At 61.7% G+C, this 13,623-nt stretch overlaps 1 long non-coding RNA gene across 1 annotated transcript; it reads left to right on the top strand.

Moving 5' to 3' along the window:
• The first annotated feature begins 2,503 nt into the window (after nt 1-2,503).
• Nucleotides 2,504-8,879, top strand: LOC123332448. The gene is made up of 2 exons (XR_006549239.2): nt 2,504-4,067; nt 7,371-8,879. It is a non-coding gene; the product is annotated as an uncharacterized LOC123332448 (long non-coding RNA).
• Nucleotides 8,880-13,623: the final 4,744 nt, after the last annotated feature.

Here is a 13,623-nt window from a genome sequence, read left to right on the forward strand (position 1 = left end):
TCTTAGGAATGTTGGACAAAATAATATCACAGAATCTGCCATGTGGCCAGCTCATTGGATGGAGGCGTAAGAGTGTAACCTGCAAAAGGCGGCTGCCGCTTCACTGGGTCCCAGAAGCTGTACATGGGGCTGGCGCCGAGAAGGAGGTGGACGCTGTGATTGTCTCTCAGTGGTTCACGCAATGTGGGGACCAGGAAGTGTGCGCCGAGCCTGTGTCCCCCCCAAGGTACCCGGGATGAGCTGGAGGGAGGCTGGCAGGAGCGTTTTTTCCGAGTCAGGAGTGTGCTCAGCTGCTGTTCCAGCAGCGCTGAGGTCACTCCTGAGCCTAGGACTTGCTTGTGGCCGCAAGAGTGTCCAGTGAGGGCTCAGGACGGTCAGCCACCAAAGCCCGTCTCCTTCTATGCTTTGTTTACCTGGCGGCCTTCCCCAGGCCTCCACCCCACCCTCCCCACCCCCGGCTGTCCACACATGAGCCCAAGGGCGGAGGGACTACGTCCACCCGTGCCTGCCCCAGTCCTTGTGGGCAGAGTGTTTCCCTGGGGAACCTGCTTTTCTACTCCCTTCTGCAAAACTTGCTCCTTTGCAAACGCCTGTTCCCACATCTAGTTTAAATAACGTACTTTTTAACATGCCTTCTTTTACAAAGGTTTCCTTTTCCCTTTACTTTTTATTAATGATGTGGTCTCAGTTTACATTTAATTCATGTATTTCTCAATTTATTCAGTGTTTCACTGACTAAATGTTTTGGGGTCCTCTTAGGTGTGACATGCAGGGAACCCCACAGCGGCCCAGCCCGTGGCCTCTGGCCATCATGTGACTGGGAAGACCCCCAATACAGAGAGGGTGCGATGACATAGGGCAGGTGCGGTGCTGACACCTGGGAGGCTCTGGGCGCCGGGAGGGCTGGGTGGGAGCGAGCGCGGTGGAAACTGAGGAGGCAGAGCATCGGAACAAGAAAGAGAAGACGGGGGGCTGCCCGGCCGCCAGGCGGGACCAGAGAGCAAGTCCTCTGTGTCCAGAAAGGGGGGCGGAAACTGTGAGGCTTGTGGAGCGTTCCCTCTGCTGTGCAACTGGGGCTTGTACACGTGTGTTCACGTGTATGTGCATGCACGTCTGGGTGCACGTGTGTGTCTACATGTGTGTCTGTGTACATGTGTGTCTCTGTGTGTGTGCATGTGTCTCTGTGTGTGTGTGTATCTGTGTGTGTGTGTCTGTATCAGTGCATGGGTGTGTGTATGTGTGCCTGTGTCTATGTGTGTGTACATGTGTCCATATCTGTGCATGGTGTCTGTGTGTGTGTGTGCGTGTGTCCTTATCTATGCATGGGTATCTGTGTGTATGTGTGTCTGTGTCTGTCTGTGTACATGTGTCTGTATCTGTGTATATCTGTGTGTGTATGTGTGTGTCTGTGTGTCTGTGCATGGTGTCTGTGTCTGTCTGTGGGTATGTATGTGTCTGTGTCTGTGTGTGTGTGTCTGTCTGTGTCTGTGTCTGTGCGTGTGTGTCTGTGTGTCTGCGTGTGTCTGTCTGAGGGTGTGTATGTGTGTGTGTCTGTGTGCGTGTGTGTCTATGAGTCTGTGTGTGTGTCTGTCTATGTGTGGGTCTGTGTCTATGTGTGGGTCTGTGTCTGTGTACATGTGTCTGTATCTGTGTATATCTGTATGTGTATGTGTGTGTCTGTGCATCTGTGCGCATGTGTGTCTATGTGTCTGTGTGTCTGTGTCTGTCTGTGGGTGTGTGTGCACGTGTGTCTGTGTCGTGTGTGGGTGTCTGTGTGTGTGTGTGACTGTGTGCGTGTATCTGAGCAAGTGTGTCTGTGCGGCCCCTTTCAATGTCCCTGCCCCAGCTGCTGGCGGCCGCTGGCCCTCACAGAAGCAGCATGCTGTCACCAGCAGCGGCCTGGCTCTCTGACCTGCTGGCCCCGCGGGCACGGTGCGCTGACAGGAGGGGCCTCCCGGGCTGCAGGGTGGCAGGGGGCGCGGGGCAGGTGTGGGGCGCGGGGCCCAGGCTCGTCCTGGACGTCACAGCTGAGCCAGAGGTGCCCTGCACATCCTCCCCAAGGACACGCACTGTGCGGTTCGGGCTGTGCCCAAGGCGCGCCCCCACGCGGGGCCCCCTCTCCAGCCCCCGGCCCCCAACCCTCCTGGACGTTCCTCCCCATCCCAAGCCCCCTTCAGCTCCCCGCTGGCCCCCCAGGACCCCCACCCTCCTGGGCGCTCCTCACCCACCCCGAGACCCCCCTCCAGCTCCCTGCTGCCCCCCCGGCCCCCCAGGGCTCCTACTCTCCTGGGCACTCCTCCCCACCCCAGGCCCCCCTCCAGCTCTCCCCCGGCCCCCCAGGACCCCCACCCTCCTGGGCGCTCCTCCCCACCCCAGAGCCCAGACTCCAGCCCCCGGCCCCCCAGGACCCCCACCCTCCTGGGTGCTCCCCCCACCCCAGGCTCCCCCTTCAGCTCCCCGCTACCCCGCTCGCCCAGCTCCCACTCAAAGCAGCAAGCATGCAGTGCTCCATATCCACGTGTGACCACAGACCCTTTCCTCTGTCCTCCCGGGCCGCCCCTGCCCCCCACCCCGTTTCCCACCAGCTCTGAGCCCTGGGCTCATGGGAGGCAGAAGAGAGGATGAGACGGCCGCTCCTGCAGTGGGGGATGTGGTGGGGGGGACTCCAGGTGCCAATGCTTCAGAGGGGCCAGAGGACCCCAGATCTGGCTCCTCTAACCACGGGCCGTGTCGGGAGGCATGTGTGAGCATAGGGCTGTGGTGTGCAGAGGGGCACGTGTGTGAGCACACGGCTGTGCCTCTGTGACTGCTGGGAGTGTGTGTGGTGCGTGTGGCATGTGTGTTCCCCCGTGGGCCTGGTGTGGCCCGGCGTGTGTACTGTGTGTGGTCAGGCGGTTGTGCCCAGGGCTTGTCCTCTAGAAGGCACGGCGTTCCTGGGGGTCGAATGACCCTGTCAGACGCTTCGGGCGGCAGGGGCTCCGTCGGCTCCTGCATGGCTGGGGCCCCCAGCCCGCTCTGTTCCTGGTCCAGGGCCAGCGGGTGGCTGGAATTCCCGAACGCGCCCTGGGGGGCTGGGACGCCGTCTCACCGGCTCCACTGCAGGTCCTGGGTGCCGGTCGAGCAGTGGGCTGCTGGTGGGGTCAGGGGTCGGCCTGGAGTGTGTCCAGGGATGCTCCCTGTGTTCTCAGGACGCCCCTTAAACCGGCCCCAGTCCTGCTTTGGAGGACAAGAAAGGCTCGGGGGGCAGTGTGACCCGTGCCCCTGGAGGAAACGCCCTTGGGTGGAAACAGCCCAGAGCCTGCCTTCCCTGCCCTCTCTTGACTCTCACTTTGGTTTTATCAGCAGCCGCTGAGCCCCTGGGGTGGCGCTGTGTTCCCTCCGCCTGAACCCTTGGGGCTCACACGGCCCTGAGGACCCTGCTTCCCGGCCGAGTTCCGCTTGTCACTGGACCTGTTTGGGAATGAAGGCAGCCATTTGGCAGCATCACCCGTTCCTTCTAACTCGAGGTTCCTGCCGTAGGGCGTGGCGGGACACGGGAGTCACGGAGCCTCCTCTCGTGGAGGAGCCAGTCCTCAGGGCAGGACCACCTGCCTGATGGCCAGGAGAGACCACCTGGGCTCAGACCCCTCCCAGCTGTGAGAAGCTGGGCTCTCCCCACACCTCGGTGGCCTCCTCGGGGCCTGATGATAACCTGTAAGGGGTGAGAGGTCAGCGAGGCCCCCGCGCTTTCCGAGAGCCGGCAGGCCCTCATGTCTCTGGAGCGGCTGCGGAGAACACGCATGTATGGCTGAAGTGTTGGGGCAGGGGTGGGGGGCTACGGAGGGGAAGGGGTGCCGGCCGTGGGTCCCACCCTACCCTCTGGGGGAGGCGCCAAACCCTGAACCCCGCACCCACCCCGGGCCTGGCTGGCCACCCTCCCTGGTGTTCACAAGACGTGTTTTGAATCAAAACACCTTCTTTGCAGACAGCTTCCTGGAAGACAGGCTTGAGAGTCTGAGATGATGAAGAGGAACTTGCTGGGTCAGCTTCGGACGTGAAAGCAGCTTCACGTGGCTTTCAGTTTTAAGGTCTGGTTCTAGCCGGCTGTGTTTCGCTTTGTAGATGGCTCAGCGTCATTCTGGGGAATCGCTCTGCGTTTTCTCTCTTTCAGTCTCTCCTTGGCTTCTTCCTCTTCCTTTCTGGGTTTTGGAAGCGGCTGGGCTGAGCCCGGGGATTCCTCTGGAGGGGGAGAAGGTGGCCAGGGTGTGTGCTGTGGACGGAGGACAAGGGAGCTGCTGTCCTCAGCGGGCACCTGGGGGCGTTGCCCGCCTTGGTCTTACCCATCTCCTCGGAAGCCTCCTCCACGGTGGGCTGGGGAGGGCACAGGGCCCACACCTCGGCTCCACTCGTGACAGCGGGTGCTTCGCCAAGGGGAGGCAAGGAGGAAGCATCCATAGTCAGCTCACCACCCCTGGAGACCTGGTGCTGGGGCAGAGAGGGACCCGCCCTGGCCGGCCGGCCATCAGGCTGCACCCCCAGGCACATGGGGTACCCGCACCCCCCGCGCCTGGTCTGGGCGCAGGAGGAGAGCAGCATGTGCACCGGGCTTCGGCCACTCTGCAGCAACAAGGACGGGTGGCCAGAGAGACCTCGTGGGCTTCGGTTCCGTCTCCGGCCGGTCGCCTCCTGCTGCCTCGGGTCAGCTCTGCAATTGTCTTTGATCTGGGAGACGCCATGGAGATTGCTGGGTGCCCCCCTCATCTTACACCTGGGGGAGCTGTGGGACTCAGGCCTGGGCGCCCGGAGGACCACACCAGCCCGGGTCAGCCGGGCACTGCAGGAAGCGCCCTCCTCTGTTCCCTCTTCTGTTTTCATTGCTGGGGCGACCTCAGGCCGGCACTCTCTGGGCCTGATTGATCGTCTTCAAAGTGATGGAAATAGGACTTCTCTCGTCTGCCTTTGATAATCTTTGCTGAGGATCAGGTGGGACGTGGTCGCCGTGGTACGTTATGGGGGTTCCTGTGAAGGAGAAGGGGCCAGGGCTGGTCAGCACCCCTTACCTGGTGGAGTGCTGGGCCTGAGGCTCTGCTTACTGCGCCCAGGACTCCTGATGGGGACAAGCCGGGTCCCCCACCCCACCCCCTCCAACCACACATGCATACACACTCGCAGTGTTCCACAAGCATGCATGCACACACACACAGGACTCTCAGCAGGATGAGAGTGGGCCACACTGAGCCCAGGGCAGCCTGTCCCTGTCTGGCTGTGTGACCTAGCATGACCCCTGTGACCTCTCGAGGATCCAGGGGCCTAACAGTCAGCAATCAAAGGGGTAAGTGGAGGTTTGCATAGGTCAGGGGCCCAGCAGCGAACAGGAGGCATTGCACACGGCCACCTGAGGAGGTGACATGCAGACAGAGCGTGGTTACACCCGAGAGCTGGTGGCCCCGGGGGCTGGTGTTGGTGTTTGCTGGGACCTGTACCTTTGGCCTGAGGCTGGTGACCAGTCCAGGTCACCACCCCTGATGGGGTGACCCCTCAGGGAGAGGGCTGTTGGGAGACTGGTGGCTTCCTGACTCACTCCATTATCTGGGCCCCGTGGAGTCAGAGGGTGCAGGTCAGCCGAGGAGCCGAGGAAAGAGACGGGCCAAGATCTCCAGCCCGGCCTTGCGCGTATGCGCAGCTGTGTGTGTGTGTGTGTGGTGGTGAATAAGGTTGTGACTAGGTCGACGTGATAGAAGAGCAGACCCAGGCCGGGCCCCATCGCAGGACCTGGTGACCCTCCTGCACTAACAGGGCCCCTCAGGGTCACAGCCCCGCAGGGTCACAGAGCCTGGGGGGTCAGCCCTGCCTTGGCCTGACTGGGAGCTGGTGCACGCGCCCCCAAGACCAGGCAGACCCCGAGTTAGGCGCAGCTCCGCCCCCACCACTGGGGTACTTCCTCCAGGTTCCTCCACCCCAGGCCTCCGCTCGGGGTCTGTGAGCTCGGCGCCCACCCGCCCGGATCACTTCCTGGCTGTGGGTCTCCCATCACGGGGTGTGGGGCGAGGACTGTGGAACAGCTCATGGTGTCGCCCCCCACGGCCAGGCAGCCCGTGGGTGGCAGAGCTGAGCTGTGCGACAGCCTGGGTGACCCCTGGCCCCCAGCGGCCCCTGGCCCCTCACTGTCTGTGGCCGTGGCCCCGGCCTGTCGCCCCCGCCTGTCAGTCACCCGAGGGAACACAGAGACCTCTCTCTGCAGGACAGCCGTTCTCAGCTCATCTCAGCTCCAGAGGCCGGCTGGGCCACCACCCCTCCCAGCAGTTCTGCAGTGAAGCCTGACTTGGACGGTGTCCCGGGCCAAGCGTCCACTGCAGTGGCCTCCTGGGCAAGCTCATGGGCAGAGACACCCGCAAGCAGAGCAGGGTGGGTGGGCGGAGACACTACCTAGGGGTCAGAGGCACTGTTAGGGGCTGGAGGCAGAGAACCTGAGCCTTCTCATCACAGGGCTTCACGTGACTGCAGAAGGGAAGGGCCCAGCTGTCCCCTCACCTGGGACCCCCCTGTCCTCCTGGTGGCTCTGCAGGAGGCTCAGACTCCCACAAAGGGAAGGGTCAGGAGAACCATGGTCAGGATAGAGTCCCGTCCTAATTCACTCTGGAGCCCGGGCACCAGGCTGCAAGGAGCCAGGCCATGCTCAGCTGACATAGCCCATCTAGGGAAGGTTCTGGGTGGGGAGACGTGATCTGCTGGGGGAGGAGGCCCTGAGGTGGATTGTGGGGGGTAGGGACGGCCCCCAGGCCCTCTGCTGGCTTCTTCTTCATTTGGGGTTCTTCCCTTTGAATCTTGCTGCCTGGAGAGGAAAAGGAGAGATGAATAAAGAAAGGGGATGATCCCCAGGGGTTTGTTTGAGACGGAATCAAAGTGAGGAAAACAGATCAAAGCTGTGGGAAGACAGGTGCCTTCCCCTCCTTGGCTCTGCCCACGCGAGCATGGTGGTCACATGGTTGTAGCCCCTGAGACTAACCGCACACGTGTGAGTGCACATACGTATATGCCTGTGGTGTGTGTGAACGCGTGTGTGCCAGAGACACAGACAGAGACAGAGACATAGATGACTCCATTTGGTGTCACCCAGCATCCGAGGACCAAGTGAGCCCCGTGTGAGGTACAGGAGGGAGGGTTCTGATCTGGGGCCCTGGGGGCACAGCCCGTGGTCTCCCCTGCCCTGGGGGCCCACTGAGGATGGAAGGATGCAGGGAGCCACCTGCTGACGTCCGGCTTCCCAGCCACCTGAGGACAGTCCATCTGGAAAAACTCAGGGATGGAGGGGGCAAAGGTCTTGGCACATCACACATAGGGTTTAACGCAGTACTTTAAACCCGGGTTAAAGCACAGCACTTTCTTTGCAGAAATTTCAAGGCAGACCCCGACAGCGCCAGAATCCAGGAGGCCGGCCTTGGCACCCCACCATGCCCACTGGTTCCTCCCCATCCCGCCTCTGCCCCCTTGGCACCTGCTTCTCTGCTGCTCGCTGAGGATGGATCCTCGGTCACTCCTGTCGTCCTGGGGAAGTGCAAGAGTTCAACTGAGTCCCTCCTCCCTACCCCCACCCGGAGCTGAGGCCTGGCTGTACCTGCGAGGGGAAGGGCTTTCCACCTGGAGAGGAGATCTGTGTGCACCCAGGACCAGCGTGTGCGTGCACATGCACACACATACACACGCGTGCACAGCGTTCTGTATCATTTTAGCACCAGCATGTGCGTGCACACACACACACGCACGCGTGCAGAGTTCTTTATCACTCTGTCTGTGCTGATGTCCCAATTTCATTTCCAGCCCTGACTACTCCTGGCCTCCAGTGCCATCTGTGAGCCACAGGGAACAGGCTGAAGACAGAGCCAAGATGGATCTGACCCCGAAACTGGGAGCACGTCCAGGAGAGACGGCCGCACAGGCCTTGGGCGCTGGGGACTCAGGCAGCAGTGACAGGCAGGCAGGACGTAGAAACAGGCTGTTCTGACCCCAGCAGATACACGAGAGGGACCCCCCTCCTGGAATTACACACTCCCCCAGTCCTGGTCCCCAGTGCCTGGAGAGCTGCCATGCCTTGGGGGACACGGGCGGCTCAGTGGTAACGATGTCCTGCAAGTTCAGGTGTCTGGTTACAGCCATTCCTGCAGGGGTCAATTTTTTTTTTTCTTATCTTGGTACATATTAAAACAAAAAGAAAATGACCAGGGAATGACTGAACCCGCTTCCTGGAGTGAAGATGGTGTGCACGTGACCTCAGAGCCCAGTAGCAAACGTGGGGAGCCCCCGCTGATCCTGAGGACGGTGTGCAAGTGACCATGGAGCCCAGTAACAACAGGGCGCGGCCCCCGCTGACATCTTCACCAGGGCCTAGGGCGGCCTCTGAGCACAACGGGCAGGAAGGAGTGTTCTCAGGAGCTGCTCTTCTGCCCATCCGAGTTTCTTCTCTGGTTATAAGTGGCCACACGGACACCAGTCATTGACTCATTAAGGGCCAGTACTCAGGGACGCCCATGGAACCTGTCCAAGCAGCCCTGGCTGTGGACCAGTCTCTCTTGAGCGGTGATGTGGACGGGAGGTCAGTGCCTCCCAGGCTGCCTGGGACTCTGGCCTCTGGCTCTCCTGTGCCGGAATGAGCTGGAATGAGCCAGATTGATGTGGAATGAGCTGGAATGCCTCTTGAGATGCTCCAAGGTCGGCCTCCAGCCACCTCCTCCAGAGCCACGGCTCCTCCCACCACGATGGGTCGTGGGCCCTCCCCGTGAGTCCGTGCTCTCCTCCCATGCCATCTGCCCACTCCTGGCTGGTGCCCCGTCAGCCCCCTGACTGCAGCTGTGAGCCTTGCAGAGCGCACGCGTGATGAGTGGGAAAATGAATCTGAAATCTTCCCTCTGGGCTTTCCTCTTGCCTCCCCCGCCTCGCCCCCTCCAGGATCAGTTTATCTGTCAGTCCGGCCTCCAAGCGGAGCCAAGGCCAAGTTGGCGACCTGCCCTCGCTCGTCAGCTTCTCTGACCGGCTGACAAGGAGCGAGTCTGAGCCAGAAAGGGCTGTGTGTCCCCGCAGCCTGGGAGGCGGCCGGCGGCCAGGAGGTTCTGCTGGGCTGTGAGGAGCCACGTGTGTGGCGGGGGGATGTCCCTGGGCCTGGGGACACTAAGCCATGGGGGGCGTGTGTGGAAGCGTGTGTGCACATGTTCATGTGTGTGCAGGTGTTCATGTGTGTGCACAGACATGTGTTCATGCATGTGCATGCGTGGTACTTGGTATGGCATCTGAACATGCCCAGGTTACTTGCAGCCCCTGCAGGTGACTCGAGGCACCTACGCCTACCTTGGCCTTGATTGGACTCTGCTCTAGGCCCCTCCCCCTGCTGTGTCCCTAGGAGACCTGTGCGTGGGACCCGGATTCCGGAAACTTCTGGGTCTGTGCGCAGTGGGAGCCGGGGGCCTGGCTACAGGGCTTCCTCGGGAGGTAACAACATGCAGAGGCACCACCTGCTCTGTGACTGTCCTCTAGGTGGGTGGTCCCAGGCATGCAGACACCCACGCCGTGGGAGCGCCAGAGAAGGTGCGGAGAGGGGCTGGAGCTATTGGAAGAGGGTGGAGGAGGACAGGAGCTTGGGAGGAGCCTCAGATGTCTCCTGGTGCCACTGGACACTTGATCGAAGTGTCCTTCTCCTTCTATAGAGTTGGACACTCATCCACTCTGTCCTTGTGGAAAACTTCTTGGTTTTTCGGGGCCACGTCCGCCTCGTTCACCCATCCCTTCCTGCCCCCCCTCTCTGCTCCTGGGTTTCCATGCTTGGCCTCTTGCACCCTGGGCAGTCTGGGGGTCTCAGCTTCACACAGGCTGCAGTCACACCCACGCAAAGACCCTACCTCTGTTTCTATCCCAACTTTTCTGCAGAGCTCCGGAATGGCACTTCCAGCTGCCCCTGGCCCCCCTCCGCCGGGAAGACCCACAGGTCCTCAGAAGCAGCAACAGGGGGCCAGGCTTGCCTGGCTTTATGCCTCACCCGCCCACCCCTCTCTTCTGTCCTGGGGAAGCCCCGCACCCCCGTTCTGGAATCAGGAAGCCCAGCCCCACTCTGTCTCTCCTTTCCCTCTCCTGGCTCCAGCTCTCGTTACCCGGGGTCTTGACCACTTCTGAAGTCCCTGGACGGGCTTCGGCCTTCAGTCTGGCCAAAAGCCCTCCCTGCTAATGCTCGTGTTCTCACCCCGTGCCACACCCTACTGTGGAGCGCCTTCTCCTGTGCGCTCGGGGCCCCTCTGCTTGGAACCCGTCCAGGCCTGTCTGAGATCTGGGGGAGGGGAGAGGGGAGGGGAGGGGGGAGGGGGAGGGATGGGGGAGGGGAGGGGGGAGGGGGAGGGATGGGGTGGGGGAGGGGAGGGGGAGGGGGAGGGGAGGGGGGAGGGGGAGGGATGGGGTAGAGACAGAGGTGGGGTCTGGGGAGGGGGGCTCCCTCCTCCGTGGCCCTGACTACTGGAGCGTCCCCCTCACAGACGGGTCTGCGTCTCTGTCCCTCCCCCAAGGTGTGCAGTGTCCCCTCCTTTCCTGCTGGACAGCCCTGCGGTGTCCCCCACTGTCCTTGAAGCCGAGCTGCCTGACACTCGGGGAGATGCCAGCAGAACACATGCTCTGCTGGGTGGCCGAGATCAATCCTTCCCCTCTTTCAGGCCCTGGGGCACACCGCCATCCTCTGACCCCGAGCTGGCCTGGGTCTGCACTTCTCACAGCTTGAGGTGAACGTCAAGCAGCTGGTGATCTAGAGCTAGGGGGGCCCGGGCTGGGCAGCCTCAGCCCCCAAGCCAGGAAGACAGTCCTCTTTCGCCATGAAGCGCCCACCCCCTCCCCTACCCACCTTGTGCGTCCAACGTGTCTAAGTACTGAGTCACCAAGTTACTGATCTGCTGGGACATCGCGAACACCCCCCACGTGCAGACCACCAGCTCTCCGCTCCTAACTCTCCCCACCAGAGCCGAGAATGTTCTGAGAGAGAAATGAGGTGCTCATCAGAACTGTGTCTAAATTTAGCAGATAATTTCAGAGCTTTAAATTACTGTTTTAAGGATGACCTCTGCAATTTTGGCAAGCACTAATGGATTCTCTCAAGCAATGGTGGCTCAAAGAAAGAGGATGGATTCTGGCAAACCAGGGTGAATTTAGTCCTTAGAGAGAGGGCGGCAGAGCGGGCGGGTGACCAGGCCTCACAGAGGCTCCCCCGGCGTCTCAAGCAGCTCCCCAGCCACGGAGCACAGCCCGAGTCGCCGCGAGCCTGAGCTGGGGGCATGTAACCTGTGTCCTGTGCTGGGCCTTGGCGCACATGCGCTACCCATCCAGCCCCGCCAGCCCGAGCACCGCCGAGACCACTGCCCAGGGCGGCGGCTCTCAGACACGGACATGCGGACCTGCCAGGCGCTCACAGACCTAAAAGGAGGCAGCTGGGCTGCGGTGTGTCTTTTAGAGGAGCCCTCATTTTAAGATGCTGGGATGAGTGTTTTTAAAAAATTCAGTGCTCACAGGCCAGGGATCTTTCCAGGGCGTCCTGCTGACTTAATGGTGCATCTTTGCACGTGCAGCTTTGGGGAACCAGATAAGCATAAGGCAGTTCGCCTGCCAGTGGGTCACAGCAAGCCAGGGTCCTAGGTCTGGAAACCAGCATCCCAATCCTGTTGCTTCTCTGATAGTTGCAGCCGGTCACTGTTCCGGCCCTGAAGGCGTCTGGCTACCAGGACCCATGCCTGGGAAATCCCGTGGACAGAGGATCCTGTAGTCCATGGGGGTCGCACAGAGTTGGACACGACTGAGTGATTAACACTTCCACGTCCAGAGCCTGCGCTGCAGCCTGGGCCGCCGGGAAGCGCGGGTGGAGTGTGGGTTGTGACCCCAGAGCGGAGCTGCTGGTGGGAGCCTGCCCTGCCTCGTGGGACGCTCAGCTTCCAGAGGGAGGGGCGCGGCTCCCGTCACCGTGAGCCCTGGAGTCAGCGGGCGTTCCCCACTCCCAGCACCTTCCCGCCTTTCCGTGCCGTGAGAGTCAGGGCACAGGGCCCACGGGCGCTGCCACCACTGACCCCAGGCAGGCGCCTGCGCCCCGTCGCTGTGCATTGTGATCCTGGCGGTTTAAAAGGACAGCCACAGCTCTTCATCCCTCTGCCAGCGGTGGCCCTGTGACCTTTGGTCTCCCATCCTGGTGGGTGTGTGTCTGCTCTGACGACAGAGGAAGGGGAGTGAGGTGACCTTCCGAGCTGGATGCTCCGCCTGGGTTTGGGGATGTTTGTGTGGACACGGTCCCTGGGACCCAGCAAGCTGTGTGGGAGCCTGGGCCGCAGAGAAGGGCCACGTGTTGACATTGGTCAGCTGGCTGGCCGAGGCCCCCTCTTGAGTCATCCCAGCTCCGGTGCCAGATATGAGGCAAGAATCTTCTAGAACATCCCAACTCCTGGCCATTCCGGCCACTCACAGCTGTTTGAGTCTTCAGGGAGCAGAGGCTGGCACCCCCGGCTGTGCCCGGTCCAAATGGCCAATGCACAGAATCCATCCTGAACTTCGGAATACAGCTGGCTTGCCCTGCAGCAGAGGGGCACTGAGCCACCGTGGTGGGCCTCCCTGTTCACACGCGTAGCCGGTTTTGTTGAGAAAATCGTATCTGCCAGGCATGCCCCGGGGCCGCTTTGTCAAGCTGAGTGAATGCTGTGCCCTGAACACAGGAAGTGGGGTCCTCTGCTCTAGGTCTCTGGCCGCGTGCCCACCCCTCCCGGCACAGACCTGGGAGGGGTGTGTAGAGCCTTGCCCTCCTGGGGTCCTCATGCTCTGCCCACTAGGGTCTAGTGGGCAGTTGAGCACTCGGCCTCTAACCAGGTGGGCAGACGGCCTCACCGGGGTGCAGTCACCCTGCACCCCTTGTCATCCCCCGAGGTCTCCCAGGGACCACAGCCCACAACTTGGGCACACACCCTCCCGCGTGGCTTCATTAGCACCCCAGGCGAGGGTCTCACCCTCTCACGGCGCGCAGAGTATCGAGGCAATATTGGGGCAGAGGAGGTGTTTGGGGCCCCGACTGTGAGGAGAGGGCCCCGGGGAGCAGACAGTGGTGCCAGCGGAGCAGACAGTGGCGCCTGCCCAGGCCCCGCTTCAGGGTGGCCCTGCCCAGGCCCCGCTTCAGGGTGGCCCTGCCCAGGCCCCGCTTCAGGGTGGCCCTGACCAGGCCCCGCTTCAGGGTGGCCTTGCAGCTGCCAGGGGGAGGAGTGGGCGCGTCTAGAGGTGTCCTGGGGTGGCTTGCAGGGGCCGTGGCTGCACGAAGGTGGGGGTGGGAGTGATGGGCTCACTGCGGTTTGTTCGCAGGATGGCTGCTGGGCATGGAGAAAGTGGAGTGAGCCCTCCCTTCCCGCCACCCGAAAAATGCAGAGAACGGGGGTTCTGACTTGGGTGTGGGAGAAGCAGGCTTCCCTCTGGACAGGTTACATGCGGCATGGCCTTGGCGCAGCTCAGTGGGAGCACTGGGCTGGCTCGGGCTGTTTGCGCCTGGAGCTCAGGGACGTTCCAAACTGGATGAAGGTGGGGCTGCTCGACTGAGGGCTGTGTGAGGTACAGGCCGGCCGCTGAGAGGTGGCAGGGATGGCGCAGGCCGGTGCCACT

The sequence above is a fragment of the Bubalus bubalis genome, chromosome 3 (assembly GCF_019923935.1).
Source record: "Bubalus bubalis isolate 160015118507 breed Murrah chromosome 3, NDDB_SH_1, whole genome shotgun sequence".
Lineage (NCBI taxonomy): Eukaryota > Metazoa > Chordata > Mammalia > Artiodactyla > Bovidae > Bubalus > Bubalus bubalis.